This window comes from Macaca mulatta, chromosome 15 (assembly GCF_049350105.2).
Source record: "Macaca mulatta isolate MMU2019108-1 chromosome 15, T2T-MMU8v2.0, whole genome shotgun sequence".
In the NCBI taxonomy this organism is placed as follows: Eukaryota; Metazoa; Chordata; class Mammalia; order Primates; family Cercopithecidae; genus Macaca; species Macaca mulatta.
The window spans coordinates 9,255,267-9,274,459 of record NC_133420.1 but is presented as its reverse complement, the minus strand read 5'-3'; the positions used below and the strand labels follow the sequence as shown (position 1 = coordinate 9,274,459).

Sequence of the window (19,193 nt, the reverse complement as noted above, 5' to 3'; positions counted from 1 at the left end):
CAGACTGGCGGCAGGGGTCTGCAGTGCCAGAGGGCCCTGGATAAAAAAGACAGCTCCCATATTGGGAGATACCCACCCGCGGTTGGGTTCCCGGTACTTTAAGTAGCCCAGGTGGACAAGCCGCGCTGCATACAACCCCATCACCAGAATAACGGCTGCACGTGGCGAGTGCACGGGTGGCCACCACTCAGCCCAGCTGGCCGCGCTAAGCACATCTCCACTGTGACGCCCAATCAGACTCAGCTGCTGGCACAGTCCCGGCATCGGCCCCCAAGAACATTCTGGATCACAATTCAGAGTAGTGATTGCGATCAGGGCCACACGTGTCTGAATATATTTACAGGAGGACGCCACAGCTGGACTGAGGACGCCACAGCTGGACTGACGCCACGGCTGGATCTGGCTGGACTGAGAGCATTTCCCACTGTACATTCTTACAACACCACTTTATTTGCGCTTCATTAAACTTTTATGGCTTTTTTCTGCTTATCTACTTTATGGGAGTGTTTCTTGTTCTTATGACTGCAGTGATACTTCAAGCTACAACTATCAATGTGTAAAATTAGTTTGGAAGGCGCCTTATCATTAAACATTTCACAAGCAAGCAGTCAGAGGCACCTAACCCGGAGGCTTCTTTTCTTCTCTGAGCCAAACCTACCTTGGACTCAAAGAAAACAGCACACGGAGAGGGGCTGGATCTCCAGCGCCCATTTCTAGGGGGCCTCCTGGGGAGCAGATATGGAGGGAGAAGCCCTGGGCTATGGCACTGTCATACTAAAGAGAAGTCTATTTGGGTAAATGTAAGCACCAGACTTAAGAGATTAAGCAAACCATGAAAAGAAACCACTAACCACAGCTTCTCCAAAACAGAACTAAACTCCCTTTAGTTTGAATTGGAAAAGCAGAAGTGATGCTCAGTATCCAAAAAAAAAAAAAAAAAAAAAAAAAAGACAAAATATCTGAACACAGGAGAATAAACAAGGGCCACTGTCTTTTCCTGTGTCAATGGGAGTCTTGCATCTAAGCTGGATTTAGAAGGTTGCTACTTTGGACTAAAAGTTATCCCCAACCCTAGTTTGTAAGCAAGTGGAGTAGAATGCTTCAATTACTTCAAGGTTTAGCGGTAAAGCTCTGCAACTCTCACAACCATTTTAATTGGTGTGAATTTTAAAGTGACTCAATCTGTTGGCTGGAGTATCTAACGGCTTAACCACGGGGTCATGTTGCAAAACTGTTCCAATTACTTTTGTTTTTCCTACTGAAGATGCATTTGAACGTTCTTGTAGTTTGCAATTGGCTGGTTCTGATGTTTGGTCCTGAGGAGGCCCAAGTACCTGGAGAGGAAGAATCTGAAACCTCAAGCCACTCGAGTGCTGTCTGGGGAGATGGAGACCCCAACCCCAGGGCCACTGACGGACTCAGCACGAGCGCAGTATTTGTAAGTATTTGCCACTTACAAAACAAAATAAGCACACACCCCTAGGTGTGCACACACGCCCTGTACACGCTCACGTCTGCCCATACCAACACCAGCACACACCCCCAGGTGTGCACACAAGCTCTGTACACGCTCACGTCTGTCCGGGCCAACACCAACACACAACCCCGAGGTGTGCACACACGCTCTGTACACATCTGTCCCCGCCAGCACCAGCACACACCCCCAGGGGTGCACACACGCTCTGTACACGCTTACGTCTGTCCATGCCAACAACAGCACACACCCCCGAGGTGTGCACACACGTTCTGTACACATCTGTCTCACCAATGCCAGTACACATTCTGTATGCACTCACATCTGTCCCTGCCAATGCCAGCACACATCCCCACGGTGTGCACACACACACACGGTGTGCTCTGTACACGCTCACATCTCTCTCTGCCAATATGGAGACACACTCCCAGGGGTGCACACACGCTCTGCACATACTCACATCTGTCCCTGCAGCCTGAGTCAAACAGTCACGGAGAGGCAGAGGAGGAGGAGGAGGAAGGACGCGATGGGCACCGAGGTCCTGGGCCGGTTCCCCTCCGTACCTCGGGAGAGACACGTCATGTGATCCTGACGTCACTCACCCTTCCGCCTCCATCCTCCATCCTCCCACATAGATCAGGAGGATGCCCACTGCACAGAGCTGTGATGAGCATGAACAGAAGATGGCAGAAGCTCACACCAATGTACTGAGCACGGGGCCTACGGAGTGCTTCTTTCTGCTGTGGCTGACATCATCAAACAAGAGGCTGACACGAGAATGTCACTCGCTGAGAAACTGAAACGTGTGACCCAGGAGCCTGTGAAGGTCTAAGAACAAACCAACAAACCAAACGGTTTTGTTTGTTTTTCAAACACCATAGCCTGTTTTTTCTTTTTTTTCAGGCTCTACCTTGGGTATCATTTAGTTTAATTTCAAATTAAGTCAAATAAATACAAAAAATCACAGGACTGAGCATGGAGCATTGTTTCACTTCATGTCCTCCAGCCTTTAGGACACGTTAAGGAAAGACATGATTCCAGGATTCCCATTAGAAAGGCTGCCCTGAGGCACCTGCTGGGGCAGCCAAATTGCAGCACTTGATGCTGCCCCCAAGCTGCTTGGATGAAGCAGAAGATTCTGGAGGTCTCTTCTCTTCTGCCCCTCGCCCAGGAGAGAAGGTGGGGGGAGAAAAGTGAGAGAAGACAGGAAGAAGGAGGGGGGAGAGAGGGAGAGAGGAGGGGAGAGGGAGGGAGACAAGAGGAGGGAGAGAGGGAGAGACGAGGGGGGAGGGAGGGAGAGAGGAGGGGGGAAAGAGGGAGAGAGGAGGGGGAAGGAGAGAGGAGGGGGTAGGGAGGGAGGAGGGGCATGTTCCATCCACCAAGGCAGCTGCACTGCAGAGAGAATGGAGGGTGTGTTGCCTCTCAGGACAGCAAGTTCAAGCTGTTTATAATTGTTAGCGTAAACAGTGACCAGCTGAGGACAGGGCTGCAACTGGAGATGACAACGTTTTATTTTCATAGTTGATATTGGGGACCTGGACCTAAAGCACCGTGCCTTGCCCTTTTGCCAGAGGGGCCAATGCCTCTCTATACTTGACTCTATTTGACTAAATACCCGATATTGACTAGGAATTATGACGTGTAGGATACCCCTTACCACAGCAACATCAAACTCATGTTCTAAATGCAATTTGCTCAGGGACTGGCTTCTAACTGTGGGTGGGAATGTTAAGCCAGTCCAGTTCAATTCAATAAACATTTATCAAGAAACTCCTAGACCAAGAGCTGTGTTAGACACTGGGTATGGGGGTGATGGGGATACGAAGATGTGGAATTAGAACTCAAGAAGCTCAAATGCTCTCATTTAATTCCCTAATGCAATTACCTAGCTTCAACCTCATGGCTGTAATGTCTAAATTCACTTTTTCTTTATTCCAGTTCTACATAACAAAGCATAAATAATCACAGAGGAATGATTCTGTGTTGGACTATTCAGTGGGCAGAGAAGAGCATTCTGACCAGCGTGAGACACTGTCTCCGTTCCCAGGGAGCCCGTGAGGTGGCTGCACGGAGCACACACGTGAAGATTCAGGAGCACAAGCATCAGGTGATGGGAGGGGCACGGAGGCAGCACCAGAAAGATGTCTGCCGAGGGGCCGCTGCAGCCAGGCTGGCCGGGAAGGTCATGGGAGGGGGCGTAGGCATCTCCCTCCAGCCGCACTTGGTTTTTATGAGGACGCGTGCAGGGAAGGGGATGACACCGAAATGCTGTGGCGCTGAGGGGAGGAGGGGAGGGACACAGTGCTGAGGGCTGGCCACCACCCCTTGCGTCCCTGCCCCTATGAACACTGCCAAAATCAGCCCCAACGGAGAGAAATGAGGAGGATGAAAGAGGTGGACAGACTTGGCTTCCATGGAATTCACAGATTCCAGTCATTAAAAATCCCTTCTGAGTTTTCATCTGGAAAACTTTGCAAATGTATTTAGGGACAAGAGGCAGAAGATGAAGCCAACACAATTGGGCTCAAACCGCCGCCCTTCTCGTTCTCTCTGCATCCAGGACCCTCCCTGGGACCCTGAGTGAGAGAACCCGGAGCTGCCCAGCCCAAGGGCGCGGCCCCTGACCAGAGGAGGGAGTCGCACGGCAGAGCCCCCAGCACGTGGATGGCAGGATCTGTGCTATCTCAGTCCCAGGACCCCAAGCAGAGAAGGCCTGGGGCTCCCAGCTGAAGTTTTGCTGTCTCCTCTGTCACCAAAGTCGAAAAGAACTGAGTGGGACCAACGCCGCACCTGACGGCTCCTCGGTGGCTGCCGACGTGGCCCTCAGGCTGCAGGTGAGACCTTCTAGGGGAGCCCAGACAGCGGCGAGAATCACAGCCACGAGTGCACCAGTTGCCCCAAAACTCAAGCATAGCCTGAGGAAGGCAGTGCCCGCTCAGATCCCCGTCCAGGCTTGTGTGGCACACTGGAGAGGTACACAGCACCAGAACATGGCACTTTAAGTGGCTTTGTGGGGTGTAGGAACACAAAGTGGGGTCTCGAGTGGCTCAGAAGTCACTCCTACCAGCCTGCGGGACCCGGACGGCCCCTTTGGACGTGGCTGGAGTCTCTTCAAGGCGGGTTCCAAAGTCCCAATGATGAGGTGAGCATCGGTCTTGCTCTGAGGAAGGCCCCTGACAAGTATCCTGAATATGCAGGCACACAACGGGCTGACTCATTTGAAGGGACCTGCTGAGCCACGAGCCAGGGACGACTAGAGAGAACTCGACTAACACACGAACCCTGCCCAGGCACCCACCTGGGGCGCCCACGAGAAAACTACGGAAGCTGTGAAGACGGAGGTGTTCATGGGGCTGGGAGAATCCTGGGGACCGGGAGGGATGGAGGGCTGGGCCCCACAAGCAAACGAGGGAGGCACTCGGTGCCCTGTAGACCCCTCTGCACCCACAGCTGCAGGCCTGGTTGGCAACACGACCTTGTCTGCAGGGGCCCAGGAGCACGTGTGTTTGGCAGGAGCTGCCCTCCTGGAGCCGCACTAGTGGTACCGTCATTTTAGAGGCAGATACCTGATATCAGCTATGACAATCAACCATGCCACCCTGAATTACAGCCGTGTCCTCAGCGGGTCACTCTTTATGCTGACAATTACAAAGAGTTTGAACTCGCTGTCCCAAGAGGCAACAAGCCCTTCATTATCACGGCCGCAAGCCTCTGTGCAGCCCTCCACCCACGCCGTTTCCCGTCGGGGCAAGTGAAGTCCCATGACGGTGACTCAGAGCCAGCCCAGTAGCTTCAGTGCAGGAAAAATCACAAAAACTCAAACACATCCTAAACATGGGCAGTTGATAGCCGATTCCTCAATTCAACCTGTTCGGAGACTTTCTGGGCTAGCACAGCTCTGATCACAGGCTTGCGCTTTCTGCTCCCCGTGAAGGGCGGCAAGGAGGCCGAGCTCTGCCATTCTGCAGGCTCCGCTAGGTGGAGCCTGCCCTGTCGCCTCGGTGGCCTGTGCCAGACAGCGTGACCGTGGCCCGCAGTAAATACTCGGCACAGCGGAGCAGGCTTGGGGAAGAACAGAAAGTGACTTCTAAGCCTGCAGAAGACGCTAAGCCACGCACGGCCTCACACACACTGCGTGTCAATGGCCGCTGAAGCAGGAACGAGCTCTTAATAGTTCCAGTAAATGCAAAGGCCGCCCTGGAAAACTGCGTGAACCTTTCTGACTACTCACAGGTAGGGAGCCACTGCCTGAGACACGAAGGTAAAGAATTAACCTGAAACTGCATATTATAAAACTTATTTTTAAATCATGGCACTTAATTTAAAAGACTCCCAAAGAATACTGCATTAGAAAGTGACAGAGTGAAACCGTGAAGCTGACCACAGGAGTCCCTGGAAATTTCACCAAATGTTGTGTCAAAACTTGGAAACAGAAGAACCGCACCTGATGAAACATTCGATTACTCACTCGCGTCCTCCCCACGTACTAAGCTATGTTAAAAAGTGTTCCAATGGTGGAGAGGATGATATTTCTTCCGATTTCGCAGGGGATGTACACCACCCCTGTGATGTGGTTCCTAATATCCAGGGGGTGAGAGGATGATATAAGTCTCAATATTGCAGGAAGTATACACTCCCTAGTGATATGCTTCCTAATATCCAAGGACGGAGAGGATGATATCACTCCCAATAGAGCAGGAAGTGTACACCCCTTCTGTGACCTTGTTCCTAATAGCCAGCAGCGGAGAGGAAGATATTATTCCCAATATTGCAGGGGGTGTACACCCCCTTGTGATATTGTTCCCTATATCCTGGGAGGGAGACCATGATACTAGTGACAATATCGCAGGGGGTGTACACACCCACTGTGATATTGTTCCGAATATCCAGAGGGAGAGAAAATGATATGACTCCCAATATCACAGGGTGTGTACATCGTCCTGTGATATTGTTTCTTATATTCAGGGGGAGAGGATAATATTATTCCCAATATCGCAGTGGTTGTACACACCTCCTGCGATATTGTTCCTAATATCCCAAAGGGGAGAGCATAATATTTCTCTCAATATGACAGGGGGTGTACACCTCCTTTGTAATATTGTTCTTAATATACATCATGAGAGAGGATGATACGACTCCCAATATCGCAAGAAGTGTACAGCCGCCTGTGATAGAGTTCCTAACATCTAGGAGGGGAGAGGATGATATTACTGCCCATGTTGCACGAGTTATAAAACTCCTTAGATATTTTGCCCACAATCCTGAGGGGAGAGGATGATATTGCTCCCAATATCGAAGAAGGCGTACACCCCTCATGACACTAGGTCCAATATCCACGTTGGGAGAACGATGACATTATGCCCAATATCACAGGGGATGTACACCCACTCTGAGATATTGTTCCTTATATCGAGAGGGGCAGAAGATGCTATTGCTCCCAATAACGCAGGGGCTGTGGCGGTACACCCCTCCTGTGATATTGTTCTTAATATCCTAGGGAAGAGAGGATGATACTACACCCAATATAGCAGGGGGTGTACACCCACCCAGTGATAATGTTCTTAATGTACTCCACCTCCCACCACCAGGGATATTGGTCCTAATATCCAGGGGAAGAGAGGATAACATTATGTCCAATATCGCAGGGGAGTGTACACACCCTCTGTGATGTTGTTCCTAGTATCCAAAGGTAGAGACGATGATATTACTGACCATATCTCAGGGGGTGTACACCCTTCTGTGATATTGTGTTTGACATTCAGTGGGGGAGAGGATAACATTAATCCCAATATCGCAGAAGGTGTACTGGCCCTTGTGATGTAGTTCCTACTGTACAGGGGAAAGAGAAGAATATTGCTCTCAATATCGCAGGGGGTGTAACCACCCTGCCCCCCGTATATTGTTCCTAATATGCAGCAGGGTGGAGGCTCATAGTACTCCCAATATCCCAGAAGGTGTACACACACCTGTGATAGAGTTCCTAATATCCAGCGGGAAAGAGGCTGATTTTACTTTCGATATCGCAGTGGGTGTGCACCGCCCCCAAACCCGGGGTATCGTTCCTAATATCCAGGTGGGAAGAAGATGACATGGCTAACAATATCGAAGGGGGTGGACACCTCTTCAGTAATGTGGTTAATGATATCCAGAGGGTAAGTGGATGATATTACTCCCAATAAAGTAGGAACCGTACAGCCACCCTGGGATTTTGTCCTTAATAACCACGGGGAGAGGTGATATTACTACCAATATTGCAAGGGTTGTACACTCCTCCTATGATATTGTTTCTGATATCCAGGAAAGGAGAAGATGGTATTATTACCAATATTGAAGGGATGGACAACCCCCATGGGATATTGTTCTAAAGATACAGGTTGAAAGAGGATGAGATTCCATCCAATATAACAAGGGATGTACATCCTGCCTGTGATATGAATCCTAAAACCTAGAAGAAGAGAGAATGACATTGCTTCCAAAAACACAAGGGGTGTACACCCACCCTGTGATATTGTTCCTGTCATCTAAAGGAAGAGATGATGATACTATTCCCACTACCGGAGAAGGTACACACCCCCCTGTGATATTGTTCCTCATAACCTGTGGGGGAGAGCATGATATTACTTCCAATATGACAGTGGCTTGACACCCAGTCTGTGCTATTGCTCCTAATTTCCAGTAGGTAAAGTATGATGTTCCTGCCAAGAGAGTAGTGGGTGTACAGTCACCCTGTGATATGTCTCCGAATATTCAGGGAAACACAGGATGACATTACCCCAAATCTCCGAAAAAGTGTACACCCATTGTGTGATATGGTTCCTAATATCCGGAGGTGCAGAGGATGGTATTCGTTCTCCGATCGCAGGCTGTGTACACACAACCTGTGAAATTGTTCCTAATATCCTGAACAAAAGAGCCTGCTAATAATGGACACATATTGCAGGGGGGAGTAATTGGCTATTACGATCCATATCGCAGGGGGGTGAATTGCGATATGGGGAGTAATAGCAACCCCTCTTCCCCCCCTCCGGCTATTACGATCCACGTCGCAAGGCAGTTCAGGACACCAGCCCTGCCCCAACCTTGACCCAGACAGAGGGTGTCATGGGACCACCTCAGGGTGGGTGGCAGCTCAGCTCTAAGGTATCCCTGCTGCCAAAGATCAACTGTTCCTGCTAGTTTGAATCTGGATACAGGGCCTCTCTTGGTGAGACAGATGACCATGCGGCAGACACCCTGAAATCTAGCACGACAGAGCTCAACGCCCCATGAGAGGCACCATAGCATGCAGACTTTGCAGACATACTAGCGAAGGCCACAGCAGGCCCTGAGAGAGGAACAATCTGACCAAGATCCTGGGATCCTGCCGCACAGCCCTTAAACCAGCGACTGGAAACTGTTTCCCTAAAGAGCCAGGAGTCAGTATTTTCAGCCTTGCCAACTGATCTTTGTCTCCAGGATGCAACTCTGCCATGGCTGCACGACAGCAGCCTTTTGCAGGTGGCCTGTGAAGAGATGGGCATGACTGCACCCCCATAAAACTTTACTTATGGACATGGAAACTTCTCAGTGTCATGAAGCGTTATTTGTTTATTTGTTCAACCATTTGGAAATGTAAAATCCATTCTTGATTCACGGGCCACAAGAGCAGGCAGGGACAGACTGCTCCTTGCCGACCTCTGGAATGAGCTTAGAGAAGGAAATGACAGGCTGAGCCAGCGCAGCCTCTCACAGCAGATTCGCTGCAGGAGGGTGCTTCTTAGCAACCACTTCTCATCCTTCGTCTTGGCTTCAAGTGCAGTTCAAGTGGAGAAAGAGAGAACAGAACCGGCCTCAGCAACAAGAAGGAAGGAGATGCAGGGTCAAGCAGCCGTGTGGATCGATCACACTTAACATTCACACCAAGAGGAGCACAGGCAGCACCAGCCCGGGGGGGCCGAAGTGGAGGCTCTCTGGGGTGGGGGACCTCTGGGTGGGCAAGATTCTCTACCTAAAACTCATATAGAGGTTCTACACAGCAGTAGTTACAGAAAACACACACTAAGAAAAAGACCAAAATAAAAATAGGACACCAAGTTTAGCCAATTGGGTCTCACAAGCCAGTAGGTAAGAAAGCCCAAGAGGGCTCACCAGAGGCGCTGGGTGTGGGTTCCTGTCTGCAGGGAGCCTGGGACAGCCCATTCCCTCAGATGAGGACCGAAGCTTTGGGGAGGAAGCTGTCAGAGTCACCCAGTGAGCTGATCAGAGCTGGAGCCACAGAGCAGGGGAGGAGCCCTGGCCATGTCCCCGTGCGGGCTGAGAAGCTGGGGTGGGGGCACACCCCCAGGGGCAGATGCAAACAGTGGACCGTGGGCCCTCCTCCTGCTCAGAGGATGCTCAGCTCCCAAGGGACCACCAAGGCCTGGAACCCAGGGACATACCACCTGACCATCATGCCCAGGCCTCCTGGACCAGGCAATGTCCAGTACAGGCAGGCAGTCTGGGCTTGGGGCCAGGACAGGGGTGGATGGTCCTGCTAGCCAGGCCTCCTTCTCCCTACCAGCTGGGCTGGTTGCACTGTAGTTTTGGTTCTGGCAACATATTGTTGCCCACTTTGACCACACCAGTCCCTGGCTCCCTGGCTAGGCCCATTGCTGTCCAACCCACCTACACAGGCCCCACACACCCAGTGTCCATCAGACTCCTGTCAGCCAGGAGTACCCATGCTCATCCCCTGAAGTATCCGTGGGAGCCTGCATCCCACAGGGACCCACAGCTCAGGGCCAACCTCCTTGGGGGCCTCTAGGTTGTGGTGGTTGGGGCGGGGAGGCGTTGACCTCCAGCCCTCCCATCCTGGCCACTGTGTTTTGTGGGGATCATTCAGTCCTGGGAGCTTCCTGGGGACCCCAGAAGGAAGAGAACGGGGTGGTCGTGGCAGCCTCAGCCCCAGACTCTGGGACCAAGTGCAACAGTCTTTCGGTTCTGGTTTGATCTGGGTGGCAACAAGAGGTCTTGTCATTCACACAAAGATTGGCTTCAATATAATGCATCAAGGGACTGTGGAGGACACAGATCAGCCTCCAGGCCAGTTACACCTGGTGACAGCCAGTGCAGGCTGGGGAGTGGAAAAGCTGACCCCTGACCTCCCCACCTACTCTGCCCACCACAGTGGGCCAGGGATCCCTGACTTCAGGCAGAGGCAGACAGCACAGTTGCTGCCTCCTTTGATCCCATCCCAGGGCCCACAGGGCCTGCAGAAACCTGGCAGGGGCTGAGTTGGGAGAATCAGGCAGGGGGATGCCAAGTGAAGAATGTGAGGGACTGGGTATGAGGGGCACTAAGGGCACAGGGTCTGCTTCCCCTGGGGAGGTGGCAGTGAGACATAGAGTAGCCAAGCCTCCACAGGCACCACCCTGCTGCCAGGCACACGTGGTGCCCATATCCACCCCAATGGCTGCAGGAAAGTTCTTCATCAACAAAAGGGGAAGATGCGCCCACACTCACATAGGCATTGGTACCAACACACATCAGAGAAGAAAATTACTGCCATGCTCAAGGTGTGGAGAAAGGGTCAATGTCCCCTTCCTCCCCATGGTGGGTCCAAAATTACCTGCTCCTGCCAGCACCCCCACCGCCAACCCCACAAGCTGCTGACCTCCACCACAGTGCCATGCCACGTGCCGAGAACAGCTCAGCGGTACATCCCAAAACGTGCTATCCTGGAGCGGCTGTGCTGGGCAAGGGACATGCTTACTAGTCACAGAGGTTTTCTTTCTTTACCGCTCACCGGCCCTGTGCTTCAGTTTCCCCCACTGTGGCAGTGTAAAAATCCCATCTTGAAGGCTAGGAACCCAGAAAGGTCACCACACCTGGTGAAATGGGGGGTGAAACTCCCTGCCTTGGACCTCTTGCTCCAGGACTGATATCCATTGGGACATGGCCAGGCCAGCATCCTGGGGACGGCTGCATTCCTTGCCTGGGGAACCTTGCTCCCAGTTAGGGATCACTGGAGTTGAGGCCCCTAATGGATTGGGGGAGGCACAGGGGTAGAATGGAGGTAGCCCCATCATATGGGCCTGTGTAGACCCCAGAAAACAAGCATTGAGTTCAGACTCTTGTGTGAAGCTGGCCACATGAAAGTATTTGGGCTTTGGGGTGTGATGAGGGCCTGGGGTCAGGGAACAAAGTGTTCTGGTTTGGACACGCAGGAGGTTCTCTGCAGCTCTCTCAGGTACAGGGTATGTTGCTAAGTATATGCTTTTAAAAACCCTAGGAGGAGGGGGCAGCTAGAAGGAGCCCTGAAGTCAAGGGCAAGGTCCAGCCTTTCCACCTCCCAAACTAAAGACATGCTGGAGGACAGTTCTCCAGAGTTTCACAACAAAGAAGAGAAAAAAGAAATCAAAAAGACCTGGAGGATAGGCAAGCCAAAGAGGGCTGACTGGGATTACCCTGTTTAATCCTCAAAACAAGCCTTCCCTATCTGTCCTCTGGGCCAGGTGAGGAAACAGGTCACCGTAGGACATTCAGACCCTGGGCAGGCAGCTGGCAGCCTGGAGCCCAGGAGGTGCAAACACATTTTTACTAAGGCACATCCTGCACAGCCCTAAATCCATTCAACCTTGAGTCAATAGAGCACATGCTTCTGTGAGCACAGGGTTGGGTCTAGGGTTACAGATTAACAGCATCTCAAGGCAGAAGAATTTTTCTTAGTACAGATCAAAATGGACTTTCTTATATCTTGGTCTTTCTACATAGACACAATAACAGTCTGATCTCTCTTTCTTCCCCCCACACACAGAGTGTCACCACTGTATGTCAGCCACTGGGGGACAGGCTTCAGCTTACACCCACCTTCCAAATTCCACCCTCTCACCTTGGCAGAAGCTGGCCAGAAATTGGGGCTAATGGATGGGTGGGGTCTGCAGACGACACCGTGTTCAGGTCCCCATGATGGCCTCACACATGGGTGGTGGCCCTGCAGTTCCAGGTGTCACACACACGCCAGCCCCTGCTCAGGCCCTGATCTTTGAGGAGGGGGAGCAGCAGAACCCGGGCACTGGCTCCACAGTGCCACTCACACCCACAGATGATTCTCCACACAGGCATCAGGTCTCGGTCCTGGCCACCTACCCCCGCAGGGCCTCAGCTCTTTCCCGGGACTCACGTGGTCCTTCCTCGCATGTAGCTCTGGTAGGATGCATTGTTCTGTACCCAGGGGCTCTGAGGTGACAATGGCCACGGTCATGCAGAGTGCAAAGGCACTGGCTGGGTGCCCATTGTGGGGACCCTGACTGCAGCACTCCCAGACAATCATCGGGCATGCTGTCCCCCAGGCGTAACTAGGGCACCAGCGGTAGGAGTGCACTGCTATGGACTCTGCAGGAGGAGGACAACTGTCACCACATCTTGATGTTCTCCTGCTGGTGTCACTCTGTGCTTCTCATCTCCTGGTTGTAGGATTCAGGACAGACTCTCTAAACACCTTGTGAGAAACAGTAGAGTCCAGCAAAGAAGAGGAGAAAAGCCCAGCTGCAAAGATGAAAAAATGGAAGGTGTGACATGGGCCTCCATTCAGATTCTGTATTTAAATGAGGTCTTCCGAAACACCTGCTCTCATTGGAAAATACTTCAAATATATATGTGTGTGTGTGTGTACATTTTAATATATATACACACATATATTATTTAGTTAGTTAGTTAGTTAGTTTTTTTGAGACAGAGTCTCGCTCTGTAGCCCACGCTGGAGTGCAGTGGCATGATCTCGGCTCACTGCAACCTCTGCCTCCGGGGTCCCGGTTCAAGCAATTCTCCTGCCTCAGCCTCCCGAATAGCTGAGATTACAGGCATGCACCACCATGCCCAGCTAATATGTTTTTTTTTTTTTCTTGAGACGGAGTCTTGCTCTGTCACCCATGCTGGAGTGCAGTGGCACGATCTCGACTCACTGCAATTTCCACCTCCTGGGTTCAAGCTATTCTCCTGCCTCAGCCTCCTGAGTAGCTGGGACTACAGGCGCCTGCCACCACGCCCGGCTAATTTTTTGTATTTTTAGCAGGGATGTGGTTTCACCGTGTTAGCCAGGATGGTCTCGATCTCCTAACCTCGTGCGACAGAGCGAGGTCACTTGGGCAACAGAGCGAGACTAAGTCTCAAAAAAAAAGAAAAAGAAAAAAGAACAATATAAGCCAAATTCACTCAAAAGAAATAAAAACAAGATGACAAGTCAATGGCACTGAACACAGAAAATCAACAGAAGAACTCAATAGAACAATAGCTGTTTCTTCATAAAGATCAACAAAATTGGTAACTATCAAGCCAGGCTAACAAAGAAAAAAAGAAATCATACAAATCACTCTAAGATGAATACAAAAGTAATGGCAGTTTTGCATTCTTAGAATTTGCTGTTTGATACTGGAATACCCTCTTAAATAAATGTGGTTATGTGATTCATCATTCTAATGGGCATTTCTTGTCTTTTTTTTTTTTTTTTTTTTTTTGCTAATGACTTATTACTTATTTATTTTAGACTATGGAAATGATGTCAGACCAAAAGCAAATTCAAGCGACTTTCTTATTCGAGTTCAAAATGGGTCCTAAAGCAGGGAAGACAACTCACAACATCAACGCATTTGGCCCAGGAACTGCTAATTAATGTACCTCGCAGTGGTTCAAGAAGTTTTGCAAAGGAGGCGAGAGCCTTGAAGATGAGGAGCGAAGTGGGCAGTCATCAAAAGTTGATAACGACCAATTGAGAACAACCACTGAATTCCATCCTCTCAGAGCTACACGAGAAGTTGTCGAAGAACTGAATGTAGACCATTCTATGGTCATCCGGCATTTGAAGCCAATTGGAAAGTTGAAAAATCTTGATAAGTGGGTGCCTCCTGAGTTGACCAAATATTTTAAAAAACATCCTTTTAGGGTGTCATCTTCTCTTATTCTATGAAACAACAATGAACCATTTCTTGATCAGATTGTGACATGCCACGAAAAGTGGATTTCATACAACAGCCAACTCAGTGGCTGGACTCAGAAGAAGCTCCAAACCACTTCCCGACGTCAAACTTGCACCAATAAAAGGTCATGGTCACTGTTTGGTGGTCAGCTGCCGGTCTTCTGATCCACTACAGTTTTTGAATCCTGGTGAAATTATTACATCTGAGATGTATACCAAGCTCATCAAAGAGATGCACGGAAAACTGCAGCACCTGGAGCCGGCACTGGTCAACAGGAAGGGCCCAGATCTCCACAACACCTGATCACATGTCATACAACCAGGGCTTCAAAAGTTGGATAAACTGGGCTATGAAGTTTTGCCTCATCTGCCATATTCATCTGACCTCTCGCCAACCAACTACCACTTCTTTAAGCATCTTGACAACTTTTTGCAGGGAAAACAAGTACACAACCAGCAGGATGCAGAAAATGCTTTCCAAGAGTTCATCCAACCCTGAAAACACAGAATAAACAAGTTTATTTCTCATTGGCAAAAATGTGTTCATTGTAATGGTTTCTTTTCTTTCTTTCTTTTTTTTTTTTTTTTAGAGAGTCACACTCTGTCGCCCAGGCCAGAGTGTAAAGGTGCAATCTTGGCTCACCGCAACCTCTGCCTCCTGGGTTCAAGAGATTCTCCTGCCTCAGCCTCTTGAGTAGCTGGGATTACAGGCACATGCCACCACTCCCTGCTAATTTTTGTCTTCTTAGTAGAGACGGGATTTCACCATGTTGGTCAGGCTGGTCTCAAACTCCTGACCTCCTGATCCGCCTGTCTCAAACTCCCAAAGGGCTGGGATTACAGGCATCAGCCTCTGTGCCCAGCCCATTGTAATGAGTTCTATTTTGCTTAATAAAGATGTGTTGCAGCCTAGTTATACAAATTTAAAATTCATGGTCCAAAACTACAATTACTTTTGCACCAACCTAATAATTTAAGAATTAAAGAGGCCTTTATATTAGAGAGCCCATGGATGATAAAATCATAAAGAATATTACAATCTCCATAACCCACATACTTGGTAACTTAGACCAACTGGATGAATTAAAAGACACAATCTATTAATACTAAAACACAGGAGAAATAGGTAATCTAAGTATATTGATATATATTGATAAAATGGAATCAATACCTAATAATCTTACAGAAAACGTATATATTCCAAAAATCTGACATTCTCTCATGTTATTCTAACTGGTGGGATTCGGGGATTTCCATTTTGATAAGAACATAGGTGAGTCGCACACACTTAATTTTAGTGTTCATTGGTGAGGAAAGCCATGTCCACTATAGGATACTGCAGAGCGATGCATTATGGAGAATTTAGGCAAGATAATATGATTTTCAGAGTTAAAGGAAGACAACCTGATTTATGTACAGTAATTCCTCATAATATCATAGGGGATACTGTATATAAACATTGGGGTATTCCCAGCTACAATTCTTACTTGAGCCACATGGGAATTTCAGACATGGAGGCTTCCCAACTTTGGTGGCTTCCAATAAATGTGGAAGTTAACTCACAACCTATTTTGTAGAGGCATAAAATTCAATGAGCACTCATTTAACCTTTTATTTTAAGTATTATTTTTGTAAACTTTGCATTTCCAATTAGGTGAAATTTTAAACCTGTTTCAGTTCTTATCCACTTTTTTTTTTTTTTTTTTTTTTTTCCTGAGACGGAGTCTTGCCCTGTCACCCAGGCTGGAGTGCAGTGGCATGGTCTCGACTCACTGCAACCTCCGCCTCCCAGGTTCAAGTGATTCTCCTGCCTCAGCCTCCCAAGTAGCTGGGATTATAGGTGCCTGCCACCACGCCCAGCTAATTTTTGTATTTTTAGTAGAGATGTGGCTTTCCCATGTTAGTTAGGATGGTCTTGAACCCCTGACCTTGTGATCTGCCCACCTCAGCCTCCCAAAGTGCTCGGATTACAGGCCTGAGCCACCGCGCCCGGCCTCTCCACTCTTTTTAGGTGGAGGGGAGTAAGGGTTTCTTTAAGTTAGGAGGGACTCCCATGTACCGAACCCATTTGGGTAAATTTCTTCCTTCAGAGTTTTTCAAATCAGCATCATCATTGTTAAAGGCCTCCCACATGGTAATAATTGTGTTACAGGGTTTTACAAACATGAAGTTTATGTTTGGCTGAATTAACCTCCTTGCTGTGGCACAAGGGGGCCAAAGGTATTTTCACCAGTTATGAAGCGGGATCACTGTGCAATGGCTACCAACTTTTCTGAGTACAATGAGGCCAAACATATTCATATGTAATTTCCATGAAGTGAATTTATTACTTACAAATAGCAAACAAAAGACAACAGAAGTCTAGGATTCAATATGAACCACTACCACAAGATCAGGAAGGCTACCTAGGGCAGATGGATGGAGTTTTGACTATAAATGCTTCACTTGCACTACAACTGAGGGACCCCAGAAAGCAGCCCACATTGGGTTTTCTCCCAGGATGTGGTTTGCTGGACACAAGCGTTAAAGGCAATTCTGTTTCGAGCAGGGCCTATAACAGAGCCTGGGCTGTTCTGACCAATGTCACTTGATTATCAGGATATTGCCTTCCCAGCATACCATACAGTTATCTTGAGAACTACCAGTAAGAAAGGGAAGAAAATGGCCCTGCACCCTTAAAACTGAAGGATCAGGATATTTGCTGTGACAGAGGCACAGACAGTAGCGACAGAGTGTTCTTGTGAGCCACCTACTAGTTCTCTTAACCAGAGCGTGGCACCAGACTGCTTTTCTATTTCCTTTCAATGGAAACTATTTCAGAATATTTTGAACATTTTGAGTTTCTACATCTATAGAGTTGTGGCACATGATCACTGGCAGTGTAGACTCTCTGCATGGTTAAAGGAAAGAGTTCAGAAGCCCATCAACCCACATTGGAGGAGACCACCTAATCCTCCAGAGAGTGTCACTCCATCTTCCTGGGGTTAGCTCCACATGCAGTAAGGCCATTACGTCTAAGGCCATCAAGACTTGCAGTCCGAAGATGAGACTTTTGACATGCTAATAAGCAGCAGTGATAAGAAAAGCCCACACACTGGCCAAGAATTTTTCAATGAAAGCAGCCGAGACGCTTCTTCATATGCTTCGGTAGGGGCTAATATCAAACTATTTCTTCCCATTTTCTTTATTCAGCAGTGCCTGAACCATGAGGCACCATAGATGTACACCTCATCAGGAGGGTGTAGGGGACAGTGGCAAGGGGAGCAGCAGCACAAGAAACAAAAAAGGACACCACTTCTGCCTACATAATTACTATTGTCTTGGAGTGTATAATAATTAATAATGTTCACATGGCTGCCCTCAGCATACAGAGATGGTGACCAGAGCAGATGCAGGGACTACAGAGATACAGCTTGATTCTTGCTAATTAGGACTGAAGTGTTAGCTTATGTGCTGTGCTTTTGTGCATTCATAAGCCAGGGCCTCAAAGCTGCCTGCTCAGCACAAGCCAAAGGTCATGCTGGGGTGCAGTTAAACATTGATGTCTAGGAGATGAGAGCATTTTAGTGTGGGAGAAGATGACAACACCTGAGGACCACAAAACACTGTGCAGACCAAAAGGACGGCCCATCATCAGCTCACGGTTCTGACCCAGGTGACTGCTGATGTGTTACGGAACAGTCAGCCGACAGCAGGTAGGTCAGGTTGATCAGGTGTCCTGCATGAGGGCTGGTCCATTCCATTCGTGTTGCCAATTGTTTCAATAGCGTCTCATGCACCTCACTGGTGAGGAAGGAATTAGCACCCTACGTTTACTGGCACCGTTAAACACATAACATCTATTACTAAATAGATAAGTCAGACATCAGTTATTAATTACATAGAGGAGGAGGATGTAAGCTCCCACAGGCCCAAACAGGGATTAACTTGGGAGCAGAGAGTGGTATAGCGTTAAAAAAGTGAGGATGTCCCTTTTTTTTCCTTTTTTTTCTTTTCTTTTTTTTTTTTTTTTTTGACACAGAATCTCGCTCTATCACCCTTGCTGGAGTGCAGTGGTGTGATCTCGGCTCACTGCAAGCTCCGTCTCCCGGGTAAACTGTACGTACTTAGGAATTAATACCAACACATTATTAGAAAAAATAAATATCTTTACATCAAGAGTAGTTTTTCCTTTAATAAAAATAGGTGGAATGTGTATAATGGACAAGGGATAATCAAAATGTGCCAAATGAGTCTAGTAAGACAATCCCAAGAATTCACAATCATTATTCACTGGTCCATTAATCACAGGAGAATACATACAAATGAAACTTACCTGGCCAGGCACGGTGGCTCGTGCCTGTAATCCCAGCACTTTGGGAGGCCGAGGTGGGCAAATCATGAGGTCAGGAGTTCAAGATCAGCCTAGCCAACATGGTGAAACCCTGTCTCTACTAAAAATACAAAGAATTAGCTGGATGTAGTGGCGGGCGCCTGTAGTCCCAGCTACTCGGGAGGCTGAGGCAGGAGAATCGCTTAAACCCAGGGGGCGGAGGTTGCGATGAGCCGAGATCGCACCACTACACTCCAGCCTGGGCAACAGAGTGAGACTCCATCTCAAAAAGAAACAATAATGAAATAAAAAAATTAAACTTACCTACGTATTGGAAAAACATCCAAATTCAACCATGAATCTAGCACATTATCAAATGAATAGACAAAAATTCCACCAACAAACTGAAGAAAACATCATTATCTATGAAATTCAAGTACTACTGCTTAAAGCACTTACAGAACCCTCTCCTCAAG

At 48.7% G+C, this 19,193-nt stretch overlaps 2 long non-coding RNA genes across 3 annotated transcripts; one reads left to right on the top strand and one right to left on the bottom strand.

The window, feature by feature from the left end:
* The first annotated feature begins 5,208 nt into the window (after positions 1 to 5,208).
* LOC144334981 (uncharacterized) lies at positions 5,209 to 14,943 on the top strand. Its single transcript, XR_013405325.1, has 2 exons — positions 5,209 to 5,707; positions 13,977 to 14,943. It is a non-coding gene; the product is annotated as an uncharacterized LOC144334981 (long non-coding RNA).
* Positions 9,040 to 18,853, bottom strand: LOC144334982 (uncharacterized). Of its 2 annotated transcripts, XR_013405327.1 has the most exons (3): positions 18,721 to 18,853; positions 14,108 to 14,900; positions 9,040 to 12,979 (listed from the first exon to the last, which is right to left on the bottom strand). It is a non-coding gene; the product is annotated as an uncharacterized LOC144334982 (long non-coding RNA). The 2 variants fall into 2 exon arrangements; XR_013405326.1 differs by lacking the exon at positions 9,040 to 12,979 and having other exon boundaries at positions 14,003 to 14,900.
* Positions 18,854 to 19,193: the final 340 nt, after the last annotated feature.